An 8,412-nucleotide genomic window follows, 5' to 3' on the forward strand; every position below is an offset into this window, starting at 1 on the left:
TAAACATATTTCATCCAGTTTTTCTCAGTCTTACCCTCACCCCAATGCCAGCCTCATTCTACAACAGTGGCACCATATAGCATTTGTCCCTTTGTGACCAAATCACTTTTAAACAGAGTGAGTTCTAGCTTTAAAAAGTCTAAAGCTTTGTAATACTGAAAGCAATTTCATTTTCTATTTTTCTACCTGAGATCAGAAAACCTTTTTTCCTATCTGAACATAATTCTTCATTTTGAGGTAAACTGAATTTCACTCGATAAACTTTGTCAAACACTGAAAAATTGTTTAAGCCCTGCTTCAAAGAAATTCTCATTACATATATTTTACATGTCTTTCTTCCTTCAAAGACTAGTAACAAATTATAGATCTGTGATGGGACTGACCGTCATATTACAAATAATGTGAAAATAAAAAGTCATTTGTTTATACACGTGTTCCTGAATGATATCATATGAAATGTGATCACAGCATCTATATACATTACTAAGAGAACTCACTTTAAGAAAACACATTCTATTCCTCTTTTAGGAGCAGAGGTTGTAGAGTTGTGATGTGTAACAAAAATATTATTTATAAAAGCTCCAAAATGAAGCTTTAGATAAAACTGGTAACAACTGCAACATCAGTTGTAGACTAAACTCAACAAGACATTTACTGTGGCTGTGAACTTCTTGCTCCAGGGCCTTTCAGGATTTAAGCAAGGTAGCAAATTCTTCTCTTTGCCCTCTTTCCCCAGTAAAAAAAACTCCAGAGTTTCTTTCTTCATGGTTGTCTTTGGCAATGCTTTCAAATCTTGAAAACAAAAGAACCTGTTAAATTAAGCAAGGAAGATGAAAAATGGCACCTCATGTGATGTATGAAAACCAGTCAAAGGGTATGAACTGAGGGAAAAACACATTTTGTCTTAAGGAGCATAGTTTACTCTCAAAAGAAAAACTGAGGAAAATTAAGGGAGCTTTTACTGTGGCCTTTATTCCAAAATTCTTAAAAGAGAGTTTGGCCAAAATTCCAAACTCTGAAAAGGTAATGATCCTGAAGAAAGAGTGAGGGAAGCAAGTAAACGATAAAGTACAACAGTAGCTTTAGCTGTTAATGAGTTTCTCTGCTCTGATGTTGGCAACATCGATACGATCTTTGTCGGTGTCAACCTTCTTTGTGATCTGCTCTATTTGTCGATTTCGAGTATCAGTCTCATTGCCCATGTCCAGGGCCATATTTTTTTCGATTTCCCAGGATACAGCCCACTTGAGTCAAGTCCTCTTCCATTTCATCTTCTCTAGCATCATTAGTTATATGTTGAATGTATCCGCCACTCACTCAGATGGCTGCTTGCTGAGGCTGGTCATTTGTCACCCGTCCTGGCTCTTTAGATACTACATTTTTAGGTGAGTTGTCTCCACCTTCTCCCCATGTTGTCTTATAGGCTTTACCAGATTGAAAATTCTTTATCCTATTACATGGGCAGACACAAAGGCCACAGCATTTGTTGAGTTCTGTTAATGTCTTCTCTGCCTCTCTCATGTCTTTATTTATTTGGTCCATACCCTCTTCTATTCGGTTTAACTGTTCCCCTTGTTCATCAAGCATAGTGATGGTCTTGATTCCTGTATCCTGAGACTCAATAGCTAAACTTAGCATTCTCCTTGTACTTTCCAGAGACTCACCAGTAACCTGATGAGCCTGCTGCTGGATTTCTTCTGCTGATAGATTATCAATGATGAATCAAAACCGTTGATAAGCACACAAATGGAAATGTAGATATCCTTCAATCCATATTGAAGGCTGCAGTCCCTGGCATTCTGCAGCAACCAATCCAAGTCCTCCCCAGTTTTAGCAAGCAAGGCTATGTCATCTGTACATTGCAGGTTGTTGATGAGTTTTCCTCCAATCCCGATGCCACATTTTCCTCAAAAAGTCCAGCCTCCTGAACGATCAGCCCTGCCTAAAGACCAAGAGCAGCAGCCTCTCCCAGCCTCTGTCTGTGTGGTTTTTAAAAGCAGAAAAAAACATTTTTGGGGTCTCACAAAGTATGATGAGTGGGAATGTGCACACTGCATCTGGACTGATGAATCTTCCTTTGGATATATTGAGCCTTCTTAGAAAGCAAGTCCAGACAGAACATTTAAAACACATAGTATGCCTCATCAGGCTGCTATTTCTACATTAACAACTCTCCCATACAATGTGTAATGACTGCACTGAGGAACTCAAATATTAAATGTCCTGTATGTTAATGTGCTATGACTCCTCAAAAAACTTTCATGGTTATTCAAAATAATGAGATATTAGATTAAGCTTCATTTGGTGAATATCTAATAAAATTGTTCTCTTTTAAATTTTAGAAACAGCATAAGAAAAAGAAAAAATATCAAGCACTTAGAGTATTTTAAAATAGGGTGAAAGTTTGTGAGAGTTAGAACTTCAAGAGACTGACTTGGTCTTCCAAATTTTATACTTTTGGTAGAGCTATGTCTTACAATTTTTTAGCTATCTTTTTAAAGGACAATATTTGAGTTTTCTTTTTCTAACAAATTTCCTCTTTTTATAGTTACTGGCTTTTGTAAGTTTTACAGTATCACCAAACATCATGCCAGAGGTATAATCCCCTTAAACTATTTTGTATGTAATCGAAGAACATAAAACACAGTTCATTTCTTAGCTTGTGTGACTGAATTTTCATGCAAGAAAGTGAAAGAGAAGAAATATAATTTTCTTATCATTCATTTATCTAGATTTTGAGGATAAGACAGGCTACAAACTAAATGAAAAGAACAGGTAAATCTTTTAGGGTCCCCTTCATGGTGGCTTAAGGGCATGAAAGCATATTTTTAAAGTAAGTTTTAATGTATATTTTTGTCTCATATCTTTACTTTCCATCCAGGGAGTACCGAGGAATGTCTATCTGTGTTTCACTGATTATGCAAAGGTGTTTGACTGTGTGGATCATAACAAACTGTGGCTGACTCTGAAAAGAATGAGAATCCTAGAACACTTGATAATGCTAATGAGAAACCTATACTTGGACCAAGAGGCAGTCGTCAGAACAGAGCAAGGAAACACTGAATGGGTCAAAATTGGGAAGGGTGTCAAGGATATGTCCTATCTTCATTCCTTTTCAAACTGTATGCAGAACAGATTATCCGGGAGGCTGGCATCTAAGAGGAGAAATGTGACATCAGGACTGGAGGAAGATTTATCAACAATCTGTGTTATGCAGATGACACAATTCTGCTAGCTGAAACTGAAGAGGTCCTGAAGCGCTTGCTGCTTTAGCCTTCAATATGGTTAGAGGTACAATATATAAAAAAAAAAAAAAAACAAACCAAAAACCAAAGATTCTCACCATTGGGTCGATTGACAGCATCAGAATGGATGGTGAAGAGATTGAGATTGTTCACAGCTTTAGTTTGCTTGGCTCCACAGTCAACACTCTTGACACCAGCAGCCAGGAAATGAAAAACACATTGCGATGTGACAGTCTGCTGTTAGGGACATCTCCAAAGTACTGAAGAACAATGTTGTCATTCTGGAGACTAAGGTATTTCTGACACAGGCTATGCTCTTTGCAATCACTTGTCATGCATCAGAGAGTTGAACAATGACTAGGGAAGATAGAAGGAGAATTAATGTCTTTGAGCTGTGGTGTTGGAGAAGGGTATTGAATATACCATGGACTGCTAAGAAAATGAACAGGTTCGACCTAGATAGGGTTAAACCAGGATGCTCATTGGAAGCAAGGATTATGAAGCTTCGTCTGACATACTTTGAGCATGTTGCAAGGAGAGATCAATCCTTGGAGAAGGACATCATGCTTGGGAGGGTGGAGGGACAGCGCAGGAGGGGAAGGCCCTCTATGAGGTAGATTGATTCAGTGACTGGGGTAATGGGGGTAGGTGTGTCAGAGACACTGAGATTGGCACAGGATAAAGCACGGTTTAGGGCTGTTGTACACAGGGTTGCAATGTGTCAAAAGGCGACTATATGGTACATAACAGCAACAACCTCTTTACTTTCGAATCTAAAACTATAATTAGATGTGAATACACTGTATGATAAATTTATGTGAAAGTATTTTGTTTTCAATTACATACATACACATGTCATAATTGGACAATGAAGGAAGAAGATCAGAGAAGAATCAATACCTTTGGACTGTGACATTGGCAAAGACTACAAATATTTCATAGACTGCTAAAAGAACAAACAATTGTTATCTTGGAAATAAGCAACTAAGGTGTTCCTTCAAGGCAAGGATGATGAAATGATCTCATTTATTTTCAGCATGCAGTCAGGAGGGATTAATCCTTGAGCAGGGAAGGGAATGTTCTGTTGGGAAAAGTAAAGGTTAAGTGAAAGAGAGGGAAACCCTTAATGAAATTGACTCAGATGATAACTGCAACAAAGCACCAAGCACGGCAGAGGTTGTGAGGATGGTGAAAGAAAGGGCAAGGTTACATACAGTCTGTTGTTTAGTGTCCCTATAATTCGGACAAGTCACAGTATCTAACAGAACAACAAAGTATTTTATTATTGTTGTCACTGTTTTTTAACAGAATGATTTACCTATTGAAAGTGCTTTGTCAGATTGTTGGCTATTCACATTTCATATCGTTTTCTGTGTTCGTATTGTGTTTGACCAAAAATAAATAGCATCCCCATAGGGAGGAATGCAGGCAGCCTAATTTAACTCAAACAAAGTGAAGGCAATTAACCTCAACTTCTCTAGTTCTCTCATATCTGAATTCTTACTTTGTCCACTTCAGTTATTAAACCTCCTGAATGCACTTTTTTTTCAAACAATAAAAATTACCCCAGTAACTTCATTCCTGAAATTCTGACCAACCTGAGTTTATGTGAAAATGGATTATATGAAATGTTTCCGACAAGAGAATATTATATTGGGAGGTTGGCACAGAAAATATTTTAATATGGAATACTTTGCATCCTTTAATGTAAACCCAGCAGCTAGCTTTCCCTCCAGAGAAGTTGTACTAGTTATTTCTTACACTTGGTATCTGGAATTCTTTCTCCCAATCCTCCACAAGTACCTTCTCCTTCAATTTGTAAATATTTCTAAACTGCTTTTTCCAAGTCCTATTTTTATTGCTTTTCCATCTTTCAGCACTAAATAATACGATATTTCTCTGCTAATGATAGTGTTTTCAAACCTCAATTATTTTAAATCTGGCTGGCTAGTTCTGATAATATTGTCAGAAATGTTTTTGTTTCTATTGTGTGTTTTTTAAAAAAGTGGAATTGGTGTTGTTTTTGTTGTGTTGTTATATAACCTCAAGTTGAGATCAACTCAACTTGCTCTCCAGAAGTTTTTCAGAGATTGTAAATAACATGGGAACGAACATAAAAACAGCATTTTTCTCCTGTGAAGCAAGTGGTGCATTTTAACTGATTACCTTTGCACTGGCAGTACTATTCCTTATCAATAGACTATTAATTCAATTCCAACATATAGGCTAATTAGGCACAAAAATCAAACCAAAATAGACAAAACAATTCTTTAATTGTCACAGTGTTCCTATATTACAGTGTTGCAGCCACTGTTTTTTCCATCTCAACTTTTTGTCTTCCTCTTTTTTGTCCTCTACTTAACATAACGTTATTCATACACTGTTTCTTCTCGCTAATCTTTTTAAAATATGTGAAATGAAGATTTACCCTATTCAGTCTTTAGGAACGTTCTGATTATACTTCTTCCTAGACAAATGTATTTATTTTACTTGAAATCTATGACCTATTCAGTGTTCTTTACCAACACTAAAATATATCATTTCCTCTTTGATCTTCCTTACTCATTATCAGTCTTTGCTTGCCAATGAGGCTATTGGAAATGTCATACCTTGGGCAAGTACATCATGGTACAAAAAGTGACATTTTTGCTTTTGAATACATTAAAGAGCTACATTACAGCTGTTTTGCGCAATCATTTGATGTCCTCTTTTTGTCATTTGGTGCCTTTACTTTTGCCGCCATGGGAATTGATTGTTTATACAAGAAAATATAGAAATTCTAGGCAATATCACTAGTTTTGCCATTTATCATGATGTTGTTTATTGGTCCAATTGTGAGAAATTTTGTTACTTTGCCACTGTATCAATCAATAGGTAACATCCTGATGGTTGGAGAAAAGGCTGAAACTGTCAATGACTTCATCTGGCTTGAATCCACAATTAGCACACCTGGAATCAGCAGTCAGCAGATCAGGAAGCATATTGTTACACTGGTAAAGTATACAACCAGAAACCTCTCCAAATTATCGATGATCAGTGATGTCACCTTGAGGAGAAAGAGACACCTGATTCAGGCCATGGTCTTTCTGGTCACTTGCTATGCATCTGGGAGACAGAAAATGAATAAGGATGACAGAAGAATAATTGAAGCCTTTGTACTATGATGTTGGAGAAGAACGCTGAATATCCCATGGACTGCCAAAAAAACCAAGTAGATATGTCTTGAAGAGGGGACATTCAGAGTGGTCTGTGGAGGCAAAGATGGGGGCCTTTGTCTCACATACTTTGGGCACGTTTCTAGAAAAGGCTATTCTTTGGAGAAAGATATCATGGTTGGAGGGATGGTAAAGGAGAGGAAGACCTGCAACCAGGCAAATTTACACAGTAATTGTAGCAATGGGCTCAAATATCTGGGAGATTGTGAGGATGGCATAGCATAAAACAGGATTGAGATCTGTTGTTCATAGGATCACTGTAATACTCAACCAATGGCAAATAACAATAGCAAAATAACATACAATGAAGGTTATACTCCATATTGAATTCTGTAGTCTTTTATTCTCAGCAGTAAAGCTGTCAAGTCCTCTTTGACTTCAGTAAACATAGTGTGTCCTCCACATATTGTATTCCTCTAATCCTGATGCTACACTACTTCTCTTTCCCATCTGTAACTTATCATTTCATTCTTTAATAAAATCTCTTTACGAGCATAAACAGTTCATTTTTATGATGTTCTGGCTACCTAATTTGTCTTGTGATGCTTGTGCATTTTTGGTTCTGTTTCATAATCTATTTCCTTTTTTAAATTCAATTTCATAGATTTGTCCCTAGATTTTCTTCCAAGTACTTTAATAATTGATAGTACTATAAATTATAAGACTTTATGGGGTTTGTTCCAAGACCTTTACAGCTTATTTTTAAAAGTTAAGTCTTTGATCCACTCTTTGATAGTCATTGTGTATTATCTGAGGTATACAGCCCAGGTAAGAGTCCTACCATAAGACCCTTGCAACTGACAAACTGATCCTTTTATCATCATATCATGGGAAATTACTACATCATTTACACAACTGCCTCTAAACCTTCTAATATCAGTAAATAATTCAATGACAATTTGATGAATGAGAATTACTGCCATGGGCAGAATTTCATAATTTTTCCCCCAGTAAGTGTTCATTTTCCCATTGAATTTTCCTTTTTTTTTAAATTTTTGCTTATTTTCCTAAGGGCTATCTCTTCAAACTATGCAAGCTGTAAATAACTTAAATTCTGTCTCTAAGTACCCACTTTCCCTATAATCAGCTATCTTTTTTTTTCTTCAGTGTCTGTCTTTCTCCTCATCTCCTATTCTGTTCTTCTTCGAGAGTTGGAAGGTAATCACTTTGACTCTTTTAATTACCTTTAGGTCACCCCTTGAATATTAGTATTCAGAACTTTTGTTTCTTAACTTGTGATCCTCTTGTCTCTGATCAAATTAATAACAATTAAAATCCGTAAAAATTTAAGGAAGAAGTTTTGCCACGAGAATGCATTAATAATATTGTTTCCCATAGCAAGCTTACATTAAAAGGAATAAAAGACCACCCATATCAAGGTCAAAATAACACAAAATATTAAATGATTTGAGTGTATATGTGCCTGTGCATGCATATGTATGAGAAAGAGATAACTGGAATTAGGGAGATTTTAAAATAAAAATAATATACACATAAAAATGAAGGAAAACAATTATAATGACTTTACTTAATGCTTCTACATAATTGAATGCCGAGATATGTGGTGAGTAAACACGAAACATTATTTTTTTTTAACTTACTAGCAAAACTATTATGTATCTCTGATCCCTACTGGAACCAAGTGTACTGATTATGTAAAATGAAGTCTTTGACAGTTTGAATCTTTACTCCATTTATCTTTTTGATGTTTCCTGGATTATTAAAGATTTTGCCCATAGCATCTCTAAGAATTGCAATTCTAAGCCTGAGTTTGTTTTTCAGTTCTTTCTACTTGAGAAATGTTGAGCAAGTTTGTCCCTTTTGAGTTTCTCATTCTAGATCCCTTCATGTTCCATTATAATAGTTTGCTTTGTCTTCTCAAGCTGTCCTTCTGTTCAGCACTTTACAGCAACATCTCTTTATTTATTATTATTCCTTTATCTAGACGTTCC

At 36.1% G+C, this 8,412-nt stretch overlaps 1 pseudogene; it reads right to left on the reverse strand.

The window, feature by feature from the left end:
* Positions 1-1,082: 1,082 nt before the first annotated feature.
* On the reverse strand, positions 1,083-1,722 carry LOC102869775 (annotated as a pseudogene).
* Between the last annotated feature and the right edge of the window lie 6,690 nt (positions 1,723-8,412).

Source organism: Elephantulus edwardii, unplaced genomic scaffold, assembly GCF_000299155.1.
Source record: "Elephantulus edwardii isolate Elephantulus edwardi_28Jun2011 unplaced genomic scaffold, EleEdw1.0 scaffold00136, whole genome shotgun sequence".
NCBI classification, from domain to species: Eukaryota; Metazoa; Chordata; class Mammalia; order Macroscelidea; family Macroscelididae; genus Elephantulus; species Elephantulus edwardii.